The sequence below is a fragment of the Salmo trutta genome, chromosome 25, assembly GCF_901001165.1.
Source record: "Salmo trutta chromosome 25, fSalTru1.1, whole genome shotgun sequence".
NCBI classification, from domain to species: domain Eukaryota; kingdom Metazoa; phylum Chordata; class Actinopteri; order Salmoniformes; family Salmonidae; genus Salmo; species Salmo trutta.
In genome coordinates, this window is record NC_042981.1 from 44300492 (window position 1) to 44326669 (window position 26178).

Here is a 26178-nt window from a genome sequence, read left to right on the forward strand (position 1 = left end):
TTCTACATAATTTTCTCTTTCATTCAGCAACTTTAAAATGATACAGAAGTACAGTGTCCACATTAGGCCAGCCTCAATCTCAGCAGGACTTACTGGATACATTGTATTTCATACAGAGGTGACAACCAACACTCATACCTAAGATTATTTTAAGAAATGCTGTGTGCTTGTTCAGGAATCACTCTATTTGGAAAATATGCTTTTGTGTTTGTTTTACAACCTTGGTTCAACAAAGAAATTTGTTACGGTGGTGCTACAGGAATAAATGTTTTCAATATTAGAATACTACACTAGGAGAACACAAAAGGACAACACGGTACAAGGCTGAAGGTAAACAGAGATGCTTTTAACTGGGTGAAACCTTCAGGTAGAATATTACACGACATGCATCAAAACTTACTCTATTTCAGAGTGTTATTGATATACAGTGCATTTGTAAAATATTCAGAACCCTTAGCTTTTTCCACATTTTGTTACGTTACAGCCTTACTCTAAAATGGATTAAATAGTTTTTCCCTTCATCAATCTACAAACAATACCCCATAATGGCAAAGCAAAAACTGAAATATGACATTTCCATAAGTATTCAGACCATTTACTCTTTACTTTGTTGAAGCACCATTGGCAGCGATTACAGCCTTGAGTCTTCTTGGGTATGGAGCTACAAGCTTGGCAACTCCTGTATTTGGGGAGTTTCTCCCATTCTTCTCTGCAGATCCTCTCAAGCTCTGTCAGATTGGATGGGGAGCGTTGCTTCATAGCTATTTTCAGGTCTCTTCAGAGATGTTAGATCGGGTTTGAGTCCGGCCTCTGGCAGGCCACTCAAGGTCTTTCAGAGACTTGTCCCGAAACCACTTCTGAGTTGTCTTGGCTGTGTGCTTAAGGTCGCTGTCCTGTTGGAAGGTGAACCTTCGCCCCAGTCTGAGGTCCTGAGCGCTCTGGAGCAGGTTTTCATCAAGGATCTCGCTGTATTTTTCTCCGTTCCTGACTAGTCTCCCAGTTCCTGCCACTGAAAAACATCCCCACAGCATGATGCTGCCAGCACCATGCTTCACCGTATGGATAGTGCCAGGTTTCCTCCAGAGTTCAATCTTGGTTTCATCAGACCAGAGAATATTGTTTCTCATGGTCTGAGAGTCCTTTAGGTACCCTTTGGCAAACTCCAAGTGGGCTGTCATGTGCCTTTTACTGAGGAGTGGTTTCGGTCTGGCCACTCTACCATAAAGGCCTGATTGGTGGAGTGCTGCAGAGATGGTTGTCCTTCTGGAAGGTTCTCCCATCTCCACAGAGGAACTCTGGAGCTCTGTTAGATTGACCATCAGGTTCTTGGTCACCTCCCTGACTAAGGCCCTTCTCCCCCGATAGTTCAGTTTGGCCAGGCGACCAGCTCTAGGAAGAGTCTTGTTGGTTCCGAACTTCTTAAATTTAAGAATTATGGAGGCCACTGTGTTATTGGGGATGCTGCAGAAATATTTTGGTACCCTTCCCCAGATCTGTGCCTCAACACAATTCTGTCTTGGAGCTCTATGGACAATTCCTTCGACCTCATGGCTTGGTTTTTGCTCTGACATGCACTGTCAACTGTGGGACCTTATATAGACAGGTGTGTGCCTTTCCAAATCATATCCAATCAATTGAATGTACCACTAGTGGACTCCAATCAAGTTGTAGAAACATCTCAATGATGATCAATGGAAACATGATGCACCTGAGCTCAATTTTGAGTCTCATAGCAAATACTTATGTAAATAAGGTATTTCTGTTTTTGCAAAAAATTATTAACCTGTTTTCACTTTGTCATTATCGGGCATTGGGTGTAGATTGATGAGGACATTTTTTTATTTAATCAATTTAAGAATAAGGCTGTAACGTAACAAAATGTGGAAAAAGACAAGGCGTCTGAATACTTTCCATTTACATTTAAGTCATTTAGCAGACGCTCTTATCCAGAGCGACTTACAAATTGGTGCATTCACCTATGATATCCAGTAGAACAACCACTTTACAATAGTGCATCTAAATCTTTTAAAGGGGGGGGGGGGTTAGAAGGATTACTTTATCCTATCCTAGGTATTCCTTAAAGAGGTGGGGTTTCAGGTGTCTCCGGAAGGTGGTGATTGACTCCGCTGTCCTGGCATCGTGAGGGAGCAAGTTCCACCATTGGGGTGCCAGAGCAGCGAACAGTTTTGACTGGGCTGAGCGGGAACTGTGCTTCCTCAGAGGTAGGGAGGCGAGCAGGCCAGAGGTGGATGAACGCAGTGCCCTTGTTTGGGTGTAGGGCCTGATCAGAGCCTGAAGGTACGGAGGTGCCGTTCCCCTCACAGCTCCGTAGGCAAGCACCATGGTCTTGTAGCGGATGCGAGCTTCAACTGGAAGCCAGTGGAGAGAGCGGAGGAGCGGGGTGACGTGAGAGAACTTGGGAAGGTTGAACACCAGACGGGCTGCGGCGTTCTGGATGAGTTGTAGGGGTTTGATGGCACAGGCAGGGAGCCCAGCCAACAGCGAGTTGCAGTAATCCAGACGGTAGATGACAAGTGCCTGGATTAGGACCTGCGCCGCTTCCTGTGTGAGGCAGGGTCGTACTCTGCGAATGTTGTAGAGCATGAACCTACAGGATCGGGTCACCGCCTTGATGTTAGTGGAGAACGACAGGGTGTTGTCCAGGATCACGCCAAGGTTCTTAGCACTCTGGGAGGAGGACACAAGGGAGTTGTCAACCGAATGCACTGTCTCTCCAAGGGAGACAATTCATGGTAAGAATGAGTGAGTAGTTTGCAACTCCAGTAGTCTGTATCATTTCAAACGTGAATACAAAAGCACCACTATTCCCATGCCTCGTTCATGTTCTTAGCATAGCTTTGCGTTTGTAAGAGGAGGAAACTCATCTCCAGAGATGATGGTGAGAATGGAGGGTGTGCCCACTTCCTTACATGTTCTAATGATATTTATCATGTCCTCTCAAGCATCCTAAGAGATGGGTTGAGATAAAAAAAAGGCCACGTTAATCCATAAAGTATATAGAGAGAGAGAGACGCTCTACAAAGCCTCAGTCAGTCAATGCAATTCAGTTACCTCTCTTTGAATTGCCACACTCGCCTGATAATATGTTCGGGTTCCATAAAGTCTTTGAAATTGCAAGGTAATGATAGCAACAATGGAAACAACCCAAACAAACGTAATGACAAAGTGATCAAAGATGATATCTTGTACATATTTAACAACGGATACTTTCTGATTTTGTTTAGGCACAGTGGACCAGAAAGTCAGTACATTTAGTTTTGGTGAAATGCTGAAGCCACAACAGCATGTGGTCGGATAGGAAACATAATAATTAATTCTCACTGAAATAATTGTAGCACCTGCCTCAAAGACAGTTGAACGTAGGGCTTGTGCCCAAGGCAGGAATTTTAAATTGTAATAATACACAGATAAATTACACGAGTGTGATCAAATTAACGTGATTTCACTTTAAAGCCACAGACGGCTCAACAGTTACCTGTTCAGGCCCTCTGTCTCTCGCTTCCCTTCCACCACTTGCAACCTGGCAGCAGCAATCAACGTCATCTACACGTGGGTATCAAAAAAAAAGAGTGCACCATACATGGCTGAAGGTAAAAATAAGCACAAAGGAAATGTATGTGCATAATCGCCTCAACCCTTCATATCAGGCAAATGCAGTGGGCGTGCTTTGAATGATTAGGCGTAGCCGCTGTCTCAGTACATTCCACCAGGGCCTGACATTTATAGGGACGGAACTAAGCTGAAAAGTTGGATGAATATGATCCGGAAAATGCACAAGCTATTTCTTCTTTCGTTATTCTATGGTGAAGTTAAATCTCGAGTCTGTCGCACTGCATTGCCTTCATGTGGGAATATAGGGAACCTGCGATACTGGCTAGCTGCTTTTAGGTGAGAATAACAGGTAACCTATCACACAAGCATTGATAAAGCAGGGAGGTGGTTTCTTGGGACAATTGCTTTGGCATACATAGACTCACTTCTATATCTAGCACTAATAGTACGGGCAACCCACTTTAAGACAGCACACGTCTTAGACTTAGTTAAACTACCTAGATGTTCACCAAAGACTTACTGACTTGGCACATGCAAAGCCTACACGTAATTGAAGCCTATACTGATTTGCTTTGCCCTGGTGTAAGTACTCTTAAACAACATCTAATCCCACTCAGGGTGGGACTTTTTATCCACACTAGCAGGGCTTAGTATTGCATGCTAAGTGACTGCACTGCACCCCACTCTGCCCCCATTTTTTTACATTTTATTTATTTCACCTTTATTTAACCAGGTAGGCAAGTTGAGAACAAGTTCTCATTTACAATTGCGACCTGGCCAAGATAAAGCAAAGCAGTTTGACACATACAACAACACAGAGTTACACATGGAGTAAAACAAACATACAGTCAATAATACAGTAGAAAAATAAGTCTGTATACAATGTGAGCAAATGAGGTGAGATAAGGGAGGTAAAGGCAAAAAAAAGGCAATGGTGGCAAAGTAAATACAACAAATACAGTAAATACAATATAGCTCAGTTGGTAGAGCATGGTGTTTGCAACGCCAGGGTTGTGGGTTCGATTCCCACGGGGGAACAGCACAGAAAGAAAATGTATGAAATTGTATGAAATGTATGCATTCACTACTGTAAGTCGCTCTGGATAAGAGCGTCTGCTAAATGACTAAAATGTAAAAATGTAAATGTAAAGGTGCAAAGTAGAAATACAAATAATGAGGTGCAAAGGAGCAAAATAAATACAATAGGGGAAGAGGTAGTTGTTTGGGCTAAATTATAGATGGGCTATGTACAGGTGCAGTGATCTTTGAGCTGCTCTGACAGCTGGTGAATAAAGCTAGTGAGGGAGATAAGTGTTTCCAGTTTTAGAGATTTTTGTAGTTCGTTCCAATCATTGGCAGCAGAGAACTGGAAGGAGAGGCGGCCGAAGGAGGAATTGGCTTTGGGGGTGACAAGTGAGATATACCTGCTGGAGTGCGTGCTACAGGTGGGTGCTGCTATGGTGACCAGTGAGCTGAGATAAGGGGGGACTTTACCTAGCAGGGTCTTGTAGATGACCTGGAGCCAGTGGGTTTGGCGACTAGTATGAAGCGAGGGCCAGCCAACGAGAGTGTACAGGTCGCAGTGGTGGGTAGCATATGGGGCTTTGGTGACAAAACGGATGGCACTGTGATAGACTACATCCAATTTATTGAGTAGGGTATTGGAGGCTATTTTGTAAATGACATGGCCGAAGTCGAGGATCGGTAGGATGGTCAGTTTTACGAGGGTATGTTTGGCAGCATGAGTGAAGGATGCTTTGTTGCGAAATAGGAAGCCAATTCTAGATTTAACTTTGGATTGGAGATGTTTGATGTGAGTCTGGAAGGAGAGTTTACAGTCTAACCAGACACCTAGGTATTTGTAGTTGTCCACATATTCTAAGTCAGAACTGTCCAGAGTAGTGATGCTGGACGGGCGGACAGGTGCAGGCAGCAATCGGTTGAAGAGCATGCATTTAGTTTTACTTGTATTTAAGAACTGTTGGAGGCCACGGAAGGAGAGTTCTATGGCATTGAAGCTCGTCTGGAGGGTTGTTAACACAGTGTCCAAAGAAGGGCCAGAAGTATACAGAATGGTGTCGTCTGCGTAGAGGTGGATCAGAGACTCACCAGCAGCAAGAGCGACATCATTGATGTATACAGAGAAAAGAGTTGGCCCAAGAATTGAACCCTGTGGCAACCCCATAGAGACTGCCAGAGGCCCGGACAACAGGCCATCCGATTTGACACATTGAACTCTATCAGAGAAGTAGTTGGTGAACCAGGCGAGGCAATCATTTGAGAAACCAAGGCTCTTGAGTCTGCCGATGAGGATGTGGTGATTGACAGAGTCGAAAGCCTTGGCCAGGTCAATGAATACAGCTGCACAGTATTGTTTCTTATCGATGGCAGTTATGATATCGTTTAGGACCTTGAGCGTGGCTGAGGTGCACCCATGACCAGCTCTGAAACCAGATTGTGTAGCGGAGAAGGTGCGGTGGGATTCGAAATGGTCGGTAATCTGTTTGTTGACTTGGCTTTCGAAGACCTTAGAAAGGCAAGGTCGGATAGATATAGGTCTGTAGCAGTTTGGGTCAAGAGTGTCCCCCCTTTGAAGAGGGGGATGCCCGCAGCTGCTTTCTAATCTTTGGGAATCTCAGACGACATGAAAGAGAGGTTGAATAGGCTAGTAATAGGGGTTGCAACAATTTCGTCAGATAATTTTAGAAAGAAAGGGTCCATATTGTCTAGCCCGGCTGATTTGTAGGGGTCCAGATTTTGCAGCTCTTCAGAACATCAGCTGACTGGATTTGGGAGAAGGAGAAATGGGGAAGGCTTGGGTGAGTAGCTGTGGGGGTGCAGTGCTGTTGACCGAGGTAGGGGTAGCCACGTGGAAAGCATGGCTAGCCGTAGAAAATGCTTATTGAAATTCTCAATTATAGTGGATTTATCGGTGGTGACAGAGTTTCCTTTCCTAAGTGCATTGGGCAGCTGGGAGGAGGTGTTCTTATTCTCCATGGACTTTACAGTGTCCTAGAACATGTTTGAGTTGCAGGAAGCAAATTTCTGCTTGAAAAAGCTAGCCTTGGCTTTTCTAACTGCCTGTGTATATTGGTTTCTAACTTCCCTGAAAAGTTGCATATCACGGGGGCTGTTCGATGCTAATGCAGAACGCCACAGGATGTTTTTGTGTTGGTTAAGAGCAGTCAGATCTGGAGAGAATCAAGGGCTATATCTGTTCCTGGTTCTAAATTTCTTGAATGGGGCATGCTTATTTAAGATGGTGAGGAAGGCATTAAAAAATAACCAGGCATCCTCTACTGACGGGATGAGGTCAATATCCTTCCAGGATACCCCGGGCCAGGTCGATTAGAAAGGCCTGCTCGCTGAAGTATTTCAGGAAGCGTTTGACAGTGATGAGTGGAAGTCGTTTGACCGCTGACCCATTACGGATGCAGGCAATGAGGCAGTGATCGCTGAGATCTTGGTTGAAAACAGCAGAGGTGTATTTAGAGGGCAAGTTGGTTAGGATGATATCTATGAGGGTGCCCGTGTTTACGGCTTTGGGGTGGTACCTGGTAGGTTCATTGATAATTTGTGTGAGATTGAGGGCATCAAGCTTAGATTGTAGGATGGCTGGGGTGTTATGCATGTCCCAGTTTAGGTCACCTAGCAGCACGAGCTCTGAAGATAGATGGGGGGCAATCAGTTCACGTATGGTGTCCAGAGCACAGCTGGGGGCAGAGGGTGGTCTATAGCAGGCGGCAACGGTGAGAGACTTGTTTTTAGAGAGGTGGATTTTTAAAAGTAGAAGTTCAAATTGTTTGGGTACAGACCTGGATAGTAGGACAGAACTCTGAAGGCTATCTCTGCAGTACATTGCAACACCGCCCCCTTTGGCCGTTCTATCTTGTCTGAAAATGTTGTAGTTAGGGATGAAGATTTCTGAGTTTTTGTTGGTCTTCCTAAGCCAGGATTCAGACACGGCTAGGACATCCGGGTTGGCAGAGTGTGCTAAAGCAGTGAATAAAACAAACTTAGTGAGGAGGCTTCTAATGTTAACATGCATGAAACAAGGCTATTACGGTTACAGAAGTCATCAAAAGAGAGCGCCTGGGGAATAGGAGTGGAGCTAGGCACTGCAGGGCCTGGATTCACCTCTACATCACCAGAGGAACAGAGGAGGAGTAGGATAAGGGTACGGCTAAAAGCTACGAGGATTGGTCGTCTATGACGTCCGGAACAGAGAGTAAAAGGAGCAGGTTTCTGGGGGCGATAAAAGCTTCAAGGTATAATGTACAGACAAAGGTATGGTAGGATGTGAAAACAGTGGAGGTATACCTAGGCATTGAGTGATGATGAGAGAGATATTGTCTCTAGAAACATCATTGAAAATTGGTTAACAGGCATATTAGAGATGCAGCTAATGACAATAGCTTGGGGCACCGATGCCTTTGGCCAGGCGATTAGCATAGGGGTAGAATTGTTGATTAAGGCTGTGTGACTGCAAAGGCTGGTTCCAGTGTCAGAGGGCACCAGGAAGTGTTTGTCCACAGTGGCAAACAGGTGGCAATAGGAGACATTGGCACAAATCATAGCAAGGCTGGAGGTGACAGTGGGGAAATCTGCATAGCCGGTCAACTGAACCATGCAGCCATCTTTGAGCCCAATATGACTCGTCTCCTCTGAGACATGGCAGATGTGGCGAATAGCGCAGATTACAAATGAATCACCTCTGTTAAGGTGCAGAGATTTAGAAGAAATCAAGCCCGATGAGAAAGACAATTATTTTCAAAGCGCTTGGCTTCTCTCGCGATTCTTGACCATTCTAAATTCCAGATGTCTACCCCCCGCTGCCACTGCGGAGGATTTGTGTGAATATGATTACACATAGATTTTCGTTCACACACGCCGAGGTGAAAAGGCATCAGCCGGCCTAGAGGGGCACCGGCAGGGGGGAGATATCCAGTAGGCTGCTTGTTTGCCGTGGCCATTGATTTGTTTGTTAGCGACAGAGTGCCCCATAGCCAGCTTTGTTGTTTTGCGATTCAAAGTGTCATCTGGAGTTTTTGAATCAGGGCAGGAGCACAGTGTGTGACTCCTCATCCTTGCGACGACAAAGGGGAAGAAAAACAGAGAGAGAACTAGAGATTGGAAGGAAGGAAGCAAAGGTGGGTGTATCTATAATAAAACATCTCTCTTTTCCTCAACCTGCCATTGCTGTGTTACTGTTAGCTTACCTTGAGGGCAGAACCAAGGAGATGGAATAATCAAACAGCACCCCTGATGATGTCCTCAGGCATTGTGAGGTTTCTTTCAATACAAAGTGCCTCAAATATCAGATTAAGTGTCTTGTGGAAATATAGCATGTGAACTTTGAAGGGGCCTTTTCTAGGGAAACAATTATCCTGGACTCATTGAAGCTGTCTTAATATGGATACTCTGCTAGTGCAAACAGGTTAGATCAGGTATTGAGGTTAGGATTTAGGTTGGATTTGGGTTAGGGTTAGGGATGAGACACATTATTGTTATGGTATAGGTTAGGATTGAAGTTGAGATGCCTGCCTTGCCTACCAGACACATGCGCACGCACACAAGCACACACACACACACACACACACACACACACATGCACGCACACGTACACACACACATTCTTGTTTGCATGCAGGCCTTTGCATCTTTAAAAATGTAATAACTTACCTGCCAATGCAGTGACATTATCAAGCATTACTTCATAGGCCAGACACACACTCACTTCTTCTGTCTGTGACAAATACTAATACAGTTGCAAGCAAATAGATTGACTTAGCTTGTACCATTGGGAGATAATAAATTATTTAGTGAAGCAATTATCTTCAAAGGGAAAAGCAGGTCGTCAGGGAGTACATAGAGCAGAGGGAAGACGATGCAGCAGCATTATCTCAAAGGCTAAATTTGGGGATGTAGTTTTCTATTACATTGACTTTCCTAGCTCTTGTTTTTTTTCTCACAGACGCCAGAAACCATTCCTCAGAAGTCTAAAAAAGAAACATCCAAAGTTCAAGTGAAGGTTGACGGTATCTGTTGCATATGATAAAACTAACTCAAAGTTACAGAGCTCCTGCATTGCTTTCAAAACCGTCCATTCAAATGGGTCTCTAGGGTAAACTGCCCAATTAGATTCCAGGCGAGCTCGTATTGAAATTGTCACCACTCTCACTCAGGCTGGTAATTAATGTACAAACGATGTATTAATTTATTTACTTGTACTTCTTTTTTTTTACCGAATGTTGTATTTCCTCATCCATACAATGAATATAGAGGGCAAACTGTTTTGGTCAGGCAGAGAATTGGCTCCCCCTGTTGAACCCGTGGTGAGCCTTCCCCTGAGAGGACCTCTCCTTACAACAGCTGTCTAACTGGCTCGATCAAAATAGCTCTTTCATTCCCTTTATTTAATGTACCTTTATGACTGATATCGGCATGGGTACGGTTGTTCTAAACAATCACAACTGTAGGAATTCTTAGTTATTGCCTTGATGCTGTCACTATGGTTGCTCCCCTCTAATACACTGTTTTTCAAACCTGGTCCTGCAGACCCACAGTGTGTGCAGGCTTTTGATCTAGCACAGCACAAACATACTTAGTTCAGCAAATCAACTAATTATAAAGGTAATGAGTCATAACAAAACACTGCACACTGTGGGTCTCTAGATTCAGGAAAAAAGGACACTGGACTCTAAAGCACATGGAACAAATATTTTGCCCACCTTTACCGTACAACAAGGCAACATGACTGAAGCCTCTTGATTCATCAAAGCTTTTTTGTGTGAACAGAATTAATTCAGCCACCATTCAGCATCCTCCCTCTCCAATATACCATCAATAGCTCAAGGAGACGACACTACATGGCCACCCCTCATAGCCTGGTTCCTCTCTAGGTTTCTTCCTAGGTTTTTGGCCTTTCTAGGGAGTTTTTCCTAGGGAGTTTTTCCTAGCCACCGTGCTTCTTTCACATGCATTGCTTGCTGTTTGGGGTTTTTAGGCTGGGTTTCTGTACAGCACATTGCCAGGACAGCGGAGTCAATCACCACCTTCCGGAGACACCTGAAACCCCACCTCTTTAAGGAATACCTGGGATAGGATAAAGTAATCCTTCTAACCCCCCCCCCAAAAAAAGATTTAGATGCACTATTGTAAAGTGGTTGTTCCACTGGATATCTTAAGGTGAATGCACCAATTTGTAAGTCGCTCTGGATAAGAGCGTCTGCTAAATGACTTAAATGTAATGTAAATGTACGAAGGGCTATATAAATAAATTTGATTTGATTTTGATTTGATTTACATACATTACAGCCGCCAAGCATTATAAAACTCTGAGCCATTGCAGGCCTTGTTGAGATTCTACGTGCAGCTGTACACTCTGTGCCTAGTGATCGAGGTCATCTGTCTGAGGTGATTTTCTCTCAGAAAGTAGAGGGGTAGCAAAAAGTGTTGCTGGGCTGGCAAGAGAGATGACAATTGGTGTTGAAGGGGTAGCTAGCTACTGGCAAAGGGGGATTGTTGTTTTGCGGTCTTAGCTGGCACATGGCTGGCACTTCATTCATCTTCATCTGCTGCTTTGTCGAGTTGAGTGGCATAGTTGTGTCTGCACAGTCACTTTATTTGTACACCGGGATGAGAAAGTAAAAGAAAACGTGTCGCTGAGTGGAAAGTTGGTTGAGTCATATTCTACACTCAAAGGCCTCGAGGTTAGAGAGTAACCTTGCTTGAATCATATTGTACATTGTTTGAGTCATCATATTACATACTGTACATTCAAAGACCTAGTGCGGTGGCGGTAACCTTTTAGGAGGGTTGTTGGTTGGAATTCCAAGCTGCTTGGAAAAATCTGGTATTTAAGATGACAACTGGAGGGTTCCTGGCATTAATATCCCAGGTGCAACCTACTGCCGTTGTGCCCTTGAGCAAGGCACGTAACCCCTAAAACTGCTCCAGGAATGCAGTTATGCCCTGCGGATGATAATTTACTGCTCTCAACCCGTCATGCATGTAATGCGTTGGGATGGGTAATGTGGCAGCAATTACATTTCTGTGAAAATTGATAAATAAATATCTATCCTATTTAAGCCTAGGTCTGAGGAATGGACATTTGAATAAATATCACACAAACAGTCTAAATATCCACTAACAGTGCTTTTTAATGTATTAGATTGAGAAGTGGCTAAAGTCAAATGCTAAAGTATTTTACATAATATTTTACATAATTAAGAGATTTGCAGGCCAATACAAGGAATTGCAAGAGCGTGAAATACAAAAACATTTAATTTTGGTATGAATGTTGTCACTGATTGATGAGAAAGATTGGCCCAATTTGGTCTGATATTGACTATTGTAGAATCTCTCATTGCTATGTCACTATGACCAGAACAAATGCAGCTGACCATGAATGTTTGGTAATCAATTAACTCCACTGTCAGTCCAAATGACTGCTTTGGGGGGGTAGGAGGGAACTAGTGGGGGTTACCACCTCACACCCTGTTGTAAATCACGGAGAGAAGATTCAGGTTTCCCTCCCCAAATTCAGAGGAATTCCCTCCCCAAATTCACCAAAGGAATGTGACTTTGTTTCACAGACCTTTCCCGCCAAAACTATTAACACGTTCTAAAGCAAATACTGGAACAATATTTCAAACATAGAACGTGGGGAATAGTCAGAGGTGGTCTAAAGAACACTGTCATGGTGTGTGTTATTTTGTGATGTAATTAAAAATGTTATAAAGGAAATACTGTAACTTGGAAAGTATACATACTACATGTACGAAGTTTCCATCCTGCTATGAAAAGTTATGAACGTGTTTTTGTTAAGTGAGGGATGTGATTATAGAAACTATAAGAGGAAATTGTTTCTAGAACTGTGCGCAGTAAGTAGTCACCATCCCTTGAGTGAGGTCAGAGAGCGTGTCAGCCTGTCGGAACAGTCCCTTTTCAACGAACTGTATAAAATAATGGGTTAAGAATTAACATATCAGACCAGAGAGACATACATCTGCAGCTCACGTGTAAAGTGATTTGAATTCTGAATCTCAACACGAGGTAGAGACAATAAAATCACCTCCCATACAATCACTGGCACTACACGACAAGTCACCAGATACCGGACGACTGCAGAGGAGAACAACAGAGAAACCCCTTTTGGACAATCAGAGCCTTACAAGCGTGCCGCAATAAGGTCCAACCCCCTTTCCAAGGCTGCCTGGTTAGGAGAGATACACGGCAAACAAAGGCATTTTCACGTAAATACAGTTGAAGTCGGAAGTTTACATACACCTTAGCCAAATTCATTTAAGCTCAGTTTTTCACAATTCCTGACATTTAATCCAAGTAACAATTCCCTGTCTTAGGTCAGTTAGGATCACCACTTTATTTTAAGAATGTGAAATAATGTGAACATTCCTAGTGGGTCAGAAGTTTACATACAATCAATTAGTACTTGGTAACATTGCCTTTAAATTGTTTAACTTGGGTCAAACGTTTTGGGTAGCCTTCCACAAGCTTCCCACTAAGTTGGGTGAATTTTGTCCCATTCCTCCTGACAGAGCTGGTGTAACTGAGTCAGGTATGTACTGTAGATCTCCTTGCTCGCACACACATTTTCAGTTCTGGCTGCAAATTTTCTATAGGACTGAGGCCAGGGCTTTGTGATGGTCAATCCAATACCTTGACTTTGTTGTCCTTAAGCCATTTTGCCACAACTTTGGAAGTATGCTTGGGGTCATTGTCCATTTGGAAGACTCATTTGCAACCAAGCTTTAACTTCCTGACTGATGACTTGAGATGTTGCTTCAATATATCCACATAATTGTCCTTCCTCTTGATGCCATCTATGTTGTGAAGTGCACCAGTCCCTCCTGCAGCAAAGCACCCCCCACAACATGATGCTGCCACCCCTGTGCTTCACAGTTGGGATGGTGTTCTTCGGCTTGCAAGCCTCCCCCTATTTCCTCCAAACATAACGATGGTCATTATGGCCAAACAGTTCTATTTTTTTGTCATCAGACCAGAGGACATTTCTCCAAAAAGTACGATCTTTGTCCCCATGTGCAGTTGCAAACCGGAGTCTGGCTTTTTTTATGGCAGTTTTGGAGCAGTGGCTTCTTCCTTGCTGAGCAGCCGTTCAGTTTAAGTTGATATAGGACTCGTTTTAGGGACCTGTTTCTAATGTATTAAGTGTGTATGTTTATCCTGTGTTACCATTTAGTTAGCTAGTAAATAAATAATTAAACCAATTTGTGTAGTTCAGAATCATAATTAAGGCTTGGGTTTTTTCAGATGCAGGAAGGTTACGACTGTTCAGAATGATGATATGATACAAGGTTATGATTAATAAGTTGACTGTTTATGGATGTAATAGGTAAAGACCTTTAGAGTTTAATTCAGGAGATGGTAACTCTTTAAAGAACCGCTCTTGTGGTGCCCCAATTCCTAATGAGTTAATAGTTCAGTTTATGTTGATATAGGACTCGTTTTAGGGACCTGTTTCTAATGTATTAAGTGTGTATGTTTATCCTGTGTTACCATTTAGATTGATTTAATTGGGTAACAATTAAACATAGTTGGTTGATTTAGATAAATACCAGTCATCAGATTAATGTTATAAGTCAAGTCAGGACAAAAGCATTTAGAGAAGTTGAACATCATTTCTTTAAAGCCACTGTCAACTCTTCTGCTCTTACTGTCATTTCCATGATTATGTTCAGGTTAGTCAGCATTCATTTGGATGTTCAGTAAGTTCTGTAAAAAGTCTACACTAAAGTCCTCTCTGCACTTTACTGAATTATTATTATCTTACTGAACTTCCCAACTTCCCACGGTTAAGTTTAGGTTAGTGAGCATTTGTTTGGAAGTTTAGTCTAGTTTAGTCAGTCATGTAAAAGTTATACACCGAGTCCTCAATGTATGATGCGAGAGTAAAAAAAAAATGTGTGACTAGACTGCCGGCTCCCAGGTTTACTTCTGCCTCTGCTCTGTGAGATTGTCTGAATTGATCGATGATGCTCCAGCCACACTAAGAACAAATGACCCCTAGCCGCCGACTATTTTCCCCCCAAAAAACTGCTCCTATTTGGGCAAATAATTAAGAGGTATTACTTTGGATGGGAGACAATTTGTTTCGCTTTGCCGTTCGGCGCTAGCTCGCCCTTCATTTCGGTGAAGCGCCGGCCACCATCCTCATCAGCCTCTGCTTTCTATTTTCATGACCTGATAGGGCGGGCAGGAAAAGGAAATGCAAACTAATGCCGGTTGACTCAGTATCTCCATGCCAACGTGCTTGGATACATGGCAGTGTGTGGTGAGGATGGCCACATTGCTACATTCTCTGCGATGAAATTGAAACCAACCTCTCTAATCACCAGAAAACAGGTGATGAAAGAGAGAATGTAACAGTTGGATTTACTTGGTTGAGGGGAATTCTGGCAAAAATTGTGCCAGTTCCCCAGACAGATTATCAGAACTAGCCCTGGACTAAAATTCACTGTCAATGGAGTGTTTAGATTCTCAATTGAGCATGCTTTTTAGTCCAGGACTATGTTTAATCCGTGTCCAGGAAACCGGTCCTTAAAGTCTATATTAAAAGCTCTGATGACATAGTGTACCATGACAAGACAGTGGCAAACCCTATTCGCGCATGTTGACATGCATAATCATTCACTCTATACATGTTTAAAGGGCTACATTTGTAACTTACTCCCTCCTATATGGAATGGGAACATCTGTGCTAATGGCAACTACACACAGATGGGTGATATGATTAGTTTGTGGGGCTAAACATTAAGTGACCCACCATAGACACCAATCAAGCGTTGCTCTTTGCCCCAGATGTGTACATGTTCAGCAAGGGTATATAGGCTCACTCACAGTGGGGTTGGGGTCAATTCCATTTCAATTCAGTCCATTCAGAAAGTAAACAGATTCCAATTCTTATCGAAAAGAATGACAAAATGAGTGGCAGTGGAATTGACCCCAACCCTGACTCACAGAGCACAGTGGAAGAGCTGTACTTCCCACACTCTTGAGAGCTATACCTCAGAGAGAGAGAGATAGAGAGACATGCTTGTATTCAAAAGCGTTAGACACCAGAAGACTTTGCTCTCCAACCTTTTCAACCCTTTAGAATTAACAAATCTTTTTACGATCCACCGCTAATGAGAAAATATAGATTAGTTATTTAAAGCATTCACCTTTCATCTACCGCAAAGCAATGGAAGACTGGAGAAATCAGAGACCATACACACCTGGTTGCTGTTGAAAGCCCCTACCTCCTTATGCACTGACCAACCTTGAGGGCTTTAAGCAACAATGAGCTAGCTCATTCACTCACTCGTTTTCCAAAGCAGCCCTATGTCAACTCTAGTCTAGCTCTTTCACTGCGCTATACAAAGTTTTCAATAATATATATCCTGCCGCCATGCGTTTTGTCTGAATTATCAACCACCACAATTACCTGTATATGAATTGAAATCTGACAGTAACTTGAGTGATAATCATTTCAGGTAATTTTCAGGTAAGGTTCAATTAAGGACATTCATTGTGAAATGAGTTGGAAGAAACATTCCCATACCCAGGGAGCAGAACTGAAAGATACTATTGATATGTACATGTTTTAGGCTTTTTGTTGGGCCTAAGATTCCAGTTTGGAAAACACTGCCCTACCTTGAGGATGAAATGACAAAGCCAAGCAGGTTGTGTAATTCTTTACACTTCCAGATGGTGGCGCTCCACCACCGTTCAGCCCGCCTTAATGCCTGCTCAGCCAATTACCTCTGACAAGGAGATGCACTGTCAGCCTGCATTCACTCAGTCTGTAACTAACTAGTGAAGACGAAAAAGACAATTCAAAACAAGGGGTAGTAATTAAAGCTACAAAATACATTTAAAAGAAAAGCCAGGGGAAAAAATGAATTATCCCTGATGTTCGTTGGGATGTAATTACTATACAGTCTGCAATCTGTCCAATTAAATCAAATCACATCAAAGTTTATTGTTCGCGTACACAGTTTAGCAGATGTTATAGTGGGTGCAGATAAATGCTTGTGTTACTAGCTCCTAACAGTGCAGTAAAAATTTGAAACAAGTATTAATCAAAACTTGAAACAAGAAATCAGAAATCATGAATGTCAGGACGAATCCAGTTAACAACCCAAATAACAATGTATCAGTAATTCAAATTCAATCTATGAGTATATATACCCCAAAAATATACTAAGAATACAGTATATAAATACAGGTGGTGTGAATAAATAGTGTAACAGAAATGCAATGTACACTAGTAGATTTATTAGAATGAGCTATATGAAGAATGCAGTATATAAATAAGAATCCAGTATTTAAATATGCAGTGTGTATAAACAGTGTAACAAAAATGCAATATACAGTAGTAGATATATTAGAATGAGCATGTGCAAATAATACAGTGTAAAAACACAGTATAAAAGAAACGGTCCGGTCTTTAAAAATCCTTAAGAGTCTATTGACACACCTGTGCGTGAATTTAAGTAACATAATACAAATATCAAATGTATTTATATAGCCCTTCTTACATCAGCTGATATCTCAAAGTGCTGTACAGAAACCCAGCCTAAAACCCCAAACAGCAAGCAATGCAGGTGTAGAAGCACGGTGGCTAGGAAAACCTAGGAAGAAACCTAGAGAGGAACCATGCTATGAGGGGTGGCCAGTCCTCTTCTGGCTGTGCCGGGTGGAAATTATAACAGAACATGGCCAAGATGTTCAAATGTTCATAAATGACCAGCATGGTCAAATAATAGTAACCATAGTGAACAGATCAGGGTTCCATAGCCACAGGCAGGACAGTTGAAACTGGAGCAGCAGCACGGCCAGGTGGACTGGGGACAACAAGGAGTCATCATGCCAGGTAGTCCTGAGGCATGGTCCTAGGGCTCAGGTCCTCCGAGAGAGAGAAAGAAAGAGAGAAGTAGAGAGAGCATACTTAAATTCACACCGGATAAGACAGGAGAAATACTCCAGATATAACAGACTGACCCTAGCCCCCCGACACATAAACTACTGCAGCATAAATACTGGAGGCCATCGAATTCCATCAGTTTAAGCTAGAGATAACTGGCATGGGCTGCGTCTCAAACCACCGCACCCGCCTATGTCCAGCCTTCCCCACAAGTGTCACGGGACTCGTCTGAAGGTAACCGGTACCGGTTTAAAAAAATGTATGGATGTAATGTTGTGCCCCCCCCAAGGGTTTTTCTTATTTTTACTATCTTCTACATTGTAGAATAATAGTGCAAAGATGGCATCGAGGAAAAGTGTGGCTACTTTGAAGAATCTCAAATATAAAATATATTTGTTTAACACTCTTTTGGTTACTACATGATTCCGTATGTGTTATTTCATAGTTTTGATGTCTTCACTATTATTCTACAATGTAGAAAATAGCACAAATAAAGAAAAACACTGGAATGAGTAGATGTGTCCAAACTTTTGACTGGTACTATATATATATATATATATATATATATATATATAGATATATATATATATATATATACACTGCTCAAAAAAATAAAGGGAACACTAAAATAACACATCCTAGATCTGAATGAATGAAATAATCTTATTAAATACTTTTTTCTTTACATAGTTGAATGTGCTGACAACAAAATCACACAAAAATAATCAATGGAAATCCAATTTATCAACCCATGGAGGTCTGGATTTGGAGTCACACTCAAAATTAAAGTGGAAAACCACACTACAGGCTGATCCAACTTTGATTTAATGTCCTTTAAGCAAGTCAAAATGAGGCTCAGTAGTGTGTGTGGCCTCCATGTGCCTGTATGGCCTCCCTACAACGCCTGGGCATGCTCCTGATGAGGTGGTGGATGGTCTCCTGAGGGATCTCCTCCCAGACCTGGACTAAAGCATCCGCCAACTCCTGGACAGTCTGTGGTGCAACGTGGCGTTGGTGGATGGAGCGAGACATGATGTCCCAGATGTGCTCAATTGGATTCAGGTCTGGGGAACGGGCGGGCCAGTCCATAGCATCAATGCCTTCCTCTTGCAGGAACTGTTGACACACTCCAGCCACATGAGGTCTAGCATTGTCTTGCATTAGGAGGAACCCAGGGCCAACCGCACCAGCATATGGTCTCACAAGAGGTCTGAGGATCTCATCTCGGTACCTAATGGCAGTCAGGCTACCTCTGGCGAGCACATGGAGGGCTGTGCGGCCCCCAAAAGAAACGCCACCCCACACCATGACTGACCCACCGCCAAACCGGTCATGCTGGAGGATGTTGCAGGCAGCAGAATGTTCTCCACGGCGTCTCCAGACTCTGTCACGTCTGTCACGTGCTCAGTGTGAACCTGCTTTCATCTGTGAAGAGCACAGGGCGCCAGTGGCGAATTTGCCAATCTTGGTGTTCTCTGGCAAATGCCAAACGTCCTGCACGGTGTTGGGCTGTAAGCACAACCCCCACCTGTGGACGTCGGGCCCTACCACCCTCATGGAGTCTGTTTCTGACCGCTTGAGCAGACACATGCACATTTGTGGCCTGCTGGAGGTCATTTTGCAGGGCTCTGGCAGTGCTCCTCCTGCTCCTCCTTGCACAAAGGCGGAGGTAGCGGTCCTGCTGCTGGGTTGTTGCCCTCCTACGGCCTCCTCCACGTCTCCTGATGTACTGGCCTGTCTCCTGGTAGCGCCTCCATGCTCTAGACACTACGCTGACAGATACAGCAAACCTTCTTGCCACAGCTCACATTGATGTGCCATCCTGGATGAGCTGCACTACCTGAGCCACTTGTGTGGGTTGTAGACTCCGTCTCATGCTACCACTAGAATGAAAGCACCGCCAGCATTCAAAAGTGACCAAAACATCAGCCAGGAAGCATAGGAACTGAGAAGTGGTCTGTGGTCCCCACCTGCAGAACCACTCCTTTATTGGGGGTGTCTTGCTAATTGCCTATAATTTCCACTTGTTGTCTATTCCATTTGCACAACAGCATGTGAAATTTATTGTCAATCAATGTTGCTTCCTAAGTGGACAGTTTGATTTCACAGAAGTGTAATTGACTTGGAGTTACATTGTGTTGTTTAAGTGTTCCCTTTATTTTTTTGAGCAGTATATATATATATATATATCTTTTTTATACCAAGAGTGGTCTTAAAATGTAGAATCAAATAGCTAAATGATCCATGGTATGACCATCTTAAAACAATTCCATATGTTAGCTAAGTAACCCCCCCACCCTCCAAAGGCTTAGACTTTTAGAGGTTAATTAATGTTTCTATATAAATAAAATAAAATGTTATTTGTCACATGCTTCATAATCAACAGGTGTAGATTAACACATACAGTACATGGGACAGCAACATTGGTTATGTGTGTTTGTGTATGGGCGTATGCGTTTGTGTGAGTGTATACGTGGGTACAGAGACTGTGTGTCTGTGTTTGTGTGTGAGCCGTTGTGTGTTTGTGTGAGCTTGGGTTTGTGTTTTCTTGTGAGTCTATCTTTGTCTCTTACTACGGGAATACTTACTACTCTCACTAACTCTTCAGCAATCTGATGGCCCGGAGATTGAAGCTGTATTTCAGTCTTTCGGTCCCGGCTTTGATGCACTTGTACTTTCTCTTTCTGTTAGCAGTGAACACATCGTGACTCGGGGGCTGATGTCCTTAGTGATCTTCTTGGACTTCCTTTGGCACTGAGTGCTGTAAGTGTCGTGGAGGGCAGGCAGCGTGCCCCTGGTGATGCGTTGGGCTGACCATACCACCCTCTGGTGAGCCATTTGGTTGAGGGCAGTGCAGTTGCCGTACCAAGCTGTGATGCAGCCCAACAGAATGCTCTCACTGGTGCATCTATAGAAGTTTGTGATGGATTTAGGAGCCATGCAAAATTTCTTCAGCTGCCTGAGGTTATAGAGGCACTGTTGCACCTTCTTCACGACGGTGTTCGTGTGGTGGGATCATTTCCGGTCCTTAGGGATGTGCACACAAAGGAACTTGAAGCTTATGACCCTCTCCACTGCGGCCCTGTCTCCTGTAGTCCACGATCAGCTCTTAGTTCTTTTTACGTTGAGGGAGTGGTTATTTTCCTGGGACCACTTCGCCAGGGCTCTAAACTCCTCCCTGTAGACTGTATCGTCATTGTTGGTAATCAGGACTACCACTCGTATTGTCAGCAAACTTGATGATTGAGTTGTAGTCGTGCGAAGCCACGCAGTCATGGGTATACAGGGAGTACAGGAGGGGGATGAGCACACACCCCTTGGGGGCCCCGTGTTGTGGATCAGCGTGGCAGAGGTGCTGTTGCCTACCCTCACCACCTGTCAGGAAGTCTAGTTGCACAGGGAGCGCGTCAGACCCAGGACCCCAAGCTTAGTGACAAGCTAAGGAGGGCACTAGTCGATAAACAGCATTTTCACATACAGTTGAAGTCGGAAGTTTACATACACTTAGGTTGGAGTCATTAAAGCTTGTTTTTCAACCACTCCACACATTATTTGTTAACAAACTATAGTTTTGGCAAGTCGGTTAGGACATCTACTTTGTGCATGACACAAGTAATTTTTCCAACAATTGTTTACAGACAGATTATTTCACTTATAATTCACTGCATCACAATTCCAGTGGGTCAGAAGTTTACATACACTAACTTGACTGTGCATTTAAACAGCTTGGAAAATTGCAGAAAATGAGGTCATGGTCTTAGAAGCTTCTGATAGGCTAATTGACATAATTTGAGTCGATTGAAGGTATACCTGTGGATGTATTTCAAGGCCTAACTTCAAACTCAGTGCATCTTTGCTTGAGATCATGGGAAAATCAAAAGAAATCAGCCAAGACATCAGAAAAAAATTGTAGACCTCCACAAGTCTGGTTCATCATTGGGAGCAATTTCCAAACGCCTGAAGGTACCACGTTCATCTGTACAAACAATAGTACGCAAGTATAAACACCATGGGATCACGCAGCCGTCATACCGCTCAGGAAGGAGACACGTTCTGTCTCCTAGAGATGAACGTACTGTGGTGCGAAAAGTGCAAATGAATCCCAGAACAACAGCAAAGGACCTTGTGAAGATGCTGGAGGAAACGGGTACAAAAGTATCTATATCCACAGTAAAACGAGTCCTATTATCGACCTAACCTGAAAGGCCGCTCAGCAAGGAAGAAGCCACTGCTCCAAAACCGCCATATAAAAGCCAGACTACAGTTTGCAACTGCACATGGGGACAAAGATTGTACTGATGATGAAACAAAAATAAATATAAAACTGTTTGGCCTTAATGACCATCGTTATGTTTGAAGAAAAAAAGGGGAGGCTTGCAAGCCGAAGAACACCATCCCAACCATAAAGCACGGGGGTGGCAGTATAATTTTGTGGGAGTGCTTTGCTGCAGGAGGGACTGGTGCACTTCACAAAAAAGATGGCATCACGAGGGAGTAAAATTATGTGAATATATTGAAGCAAAATCTTACGACATCAGTCAGGAAGTTAAAACTTGGTCGCAAATGGGTCTTCCAAATGGACAATGACCCCAAGCATACTTCCAAAGTTGTGACAATATGGCTTAACGACAACCAAGTCAAGGTATTGGAGTGGCCCTGACCTCAATCCTATAGAAAATTTGTGGGCAGAACTGGAAAAGCTCGTGAGAGCAAATAGGCCTTCAAACCTGACTCAGTTACACCAGCTCTGTCAGGAGGAATGGGGCAAAATTCACCCAACCTATTGTGGGAAGCTTGTAGAAGGCTACCCAAAACGTTTTACCCAAGTTAAACAATGTAAAGGCAATGCTACCAAATACTAATTGAGTGTATGTAAACTTCTGACCCACTGGGAATGTGAAATAAAAATGAAAGCAAATAAAAGCTGAAATAAATCATTATCTCTACTATTATTCTGACATTTCACATTTTTTAACCTCTATGGGCTAGGTGGGACACTTTCGTTTATCTAACCACACTGTTCGATTTCAAAAAGTCTTTACAACGAAAGCAAAACATTAGATAATGTCAGCAGAGTACCCAGCCAGAAATAATCAGACACCCATTTTTCAAGCTAGCATATAATGTCACAAAAACCAAAACCACAGCTAAATGCAGCACTAACCTTTGATGATCTTCATCAGATGACACTCCTAGTACATTATGTTATACAATACATGCATGTTTTGTTCAATCAAGTTCATATTTATATCAAAAAACAGCTTTTTACATTAGCATGTGACTAGCATGTGACTAGCATTCCCACCGAACACTTCCGGTGAATTTACTAAATTACTCACGATAAACGTTCACAAAAAACATACAAATTATTTTAAGAATTATAGATACAGAACTCCTTTATGCAATCGCTATGTCCGATTTTAAAATAGCTTTTCGGTGAAAGCACATTTTGCATTCTGAGTAGATAGCCCGGCCATCACAGGCTAGCTATTTTGACACCCACCAAGTGTGGTGCTCACCAAACTCAGATTTACTATAAGAAAAATTGGATTACCTTTGCTGTTCTTCGTCAGAATGCACTCCCAGGACTTCTACTTCAATAACAAATGTTGGTTTGGTTCCAAATAATCCATAGTTATATCCAAATAGCGGCGTTTTGTTCGTGCGTTCAAGACACTATCCGAAGGGTAAAGAAGGGTGACACGCCCGGCGCGTTTCGTGGCAAAAAAATTCAAAATATTCCATTATCGTACTTCGAAGCATGTCAAACGCTGTTTAAAATCAATTTTTATGCGATTTTTCTCGGAAAAAAGCAATAATATTCCGACCGGGAAACCCTGTTTTCGTTCAAAGACGAAAATATAAAAACATGGTGTCGGCTCGTGCATGCGCCCCAGTCGCATTGTTCTCAGATCGACCACTATCCAAATGCGCTACTGTTTTTCAGCCATGGCCTGCAAAGTCACCATTCAACGTTCTGGCGCCTTCTGAGAGCCTATGGGAGCGTTAGAAAATGTCACGTTATGCCAGAGATCCCCTGTTTTGGATAGAGATGATCAAGAAGGCCAAGAAATAGTCAGAGAGAGCGCTTCCTGTTTGGAATCTTCTCAGGTTTTGGCCTGCCAAATGATTTCTGTTATACTCACAGACACCATTCAAACAGTTTTAGAAACGTTAGGGTGTTTTCTATCCAAATATACTAATTATATGCATATTCTAGTTACTGGGCAGGAGTAGTAACCAGATTAAATCGGGTACGTTTTTTTATCCGGCCGTGCAAATACTGCCCCCTATCCCCAACAGATTAAATAAAGTGGTGATCCTAACTGACCTAAGACAGCGAATTTTTACTAGGATTAAATGTCAGGAATTGTGAAAAACTGAGTTTAAATGTATTTGGCTAAGGTGTATGTAAACTTCCGACTTCAACTGTAGGTATTCCTCTTGTCTAGGTGGGATAGGGTGGTGTGCAGTGCAATGGGGATTGCGTCTTCTGTGGATCTGTTGGGGCGGTATGTAAATTGTTGTGGGTCTAGGGTGTCGGGCAAGTTGGAGTTGATAGGGTAGCTAGCCTCTCAAAGCACTTCATGATGATAGAGGTGAGTGCTACGGAGCGATAGTCATTTAGTTCAGTTACATCAGCTTGCTTGGGTACAGGAACAATGGTGCACATCTTGAAGGAACTGGGAACAACAGACTGGTATAGGGAGAGGTTGAATATATCCATAAACACTCCAGCTAGCTAGTCCTGTCATGCACCAAGGACGCTGCTTGGTATACCATCCAGGCCGGCAACCTTGCGTGGGTTAACACGCATGAAATTCCTATTCAAATCAAACTTTATTTGTCACATGCGCCGAATTCAACAAGTGTAGACTACCGTGAAATGCTTACTTACAAGCTCTTAACCAACAGTGCAGTTCAAGAAGAGTTAAGAAAATATTTACCAAGTAGACTAAAATAAAAAGTAATAACAAAAGTAACACAATAAGAATAACAAGAACGAGGCTATATACAGTGGGCACCGATACCAAGTTAGTGTGCGGGGGTACAGGCTAGTAGAGGTAATTTGTACATGTACAGTGGGGGAAAAAAGTATTTGATCCCCTGCTGATTTTGTTCGTTTGCCCACTGACAAAGAAATAATCATTCTATAATTTTAATAGTAGGTTTATTTGAACAGTGAGAGACAGAATAACAACTACAAAAAAATCCAGAAAAACGCATGTCAAAAATATAATAAAATGATTTGCATTTTAATGAGGGAAATAAGTATTTGACCCCTCTGCAAAACATTACTTAGTACTTGGTGGCAAAACCCCTGTTGGCAATCACAGAGGTCAGATGTTTCTTGTAGTTGGCCACCAGGTTTGCACACATCTCAGGAGGGATTTTGTCCCACTCCTCTTTGCAGATCTTCTCCAAGTCATTAAGGTTTCGAGGATGACGTTTGGCAACTCGAACCTTCAGCTCCCTCCACAGATTTTCTATGGGATTAAGGTCTGGAGACTGGCTAGGCCACTCCAGGACCTTAATGTGCTTCTTCTTGAGCCACTCCTTTGTTGCCTTGACCATGTGTCTTGGGTCATTGTCATGCTGGAATACTCATCCACGACCCATTTTCAATGCCCTGGCTGAGGGAAGGAGGTTCTCACCCAAGATTTGACGGTACATGGCCCTGTCCATCGTCCCTTTGATGCGGTGAAGTTGTCCTGTCCCCTTAGCAGAAAAACACCCCCAAAGCATAATGTTTCCACCTCCATGTTTGACGGTGGAGATGGTGTTCTTGGGGTCATAGGCAGCATTCCTCCGTCTCCAAACACGGCGAGTTGAGTTGATGTCAAAGAGCTCCATTTTGGTCTCATCTGACCACAACACTTTCACCAGTTGCCCTCTGAGTAATTCAGATGTCATTCAGATGTTCATTGGCAAACTTCAGACGGGCATGTATATGTATTCTTGAGCAGGGGGACCTTGTGGGCACTGGCTCAGTTGGTAGAGCATGGTGTGTGCAATGCCAGGGTTGTGGGTTTGATTCCCACGGGGGGCCAGTACAAAAAAAATGTATGAAATGAAATGTATGTATTCACTACTGTAAGTCGCTCTGGATAAGAGCGTCTGCTAAATGACTAAAATGTAAATGTAATGATGCAGGATATCAGTCCTTCACGGCGTAGTGTGTTACCAATTGTTTTCTTGGTGACTATGGTCGCAGCTGCCTTGAGATCATTGACAAGATCCTCCCGTGTAATTCTGGTCTGATTCCTCCCCATTCTCATGATCATTGCCACTCCACGAGGTGAGATCTTGCATGGAGCCCCAGGCCGAGGGATATTGACAGTTCTTTTGTGTTTCTTCCATTTGTGAATAATCACACCAAATGTTGTCACCTTCTCACCAAGCTGCTTGGCAATGGTCTTGTAGCCCATTCCAGCCTTGTGTAGGTCTAAAATCTTGTCCCTGACATCCTTGGAGAGCTCTTTGGTCTTGGCCATGGTGGAGAGTTTTGAATCTGATTGATTGCTTCTGTGGACAGGTGTCTTTTTTACAGGTAACAAGCTGCGGTTAGGAGCACTCCCTTTAAGAGTGTGCTCCTAATCTCAGCTCCTTACCTGTATAAAAGACACCTGGGAGCCAGAAATCTTTCTGATTGAGAG

General features: G+C 43.1%; 1 protein-coding gene across 1 annotated transcript in view; it reads left to right on the forward strand.

The window, feature by feature from the left end:
• LOC115162610 (ALK tyrosine kinase receptor-like) overlaps positions 1–26178 on the forward strand; it is a 748203-nt gene that overhangs the window by 262518 nt on the left and 459507 nt on the right. The window lies entirely within an intron of this gene.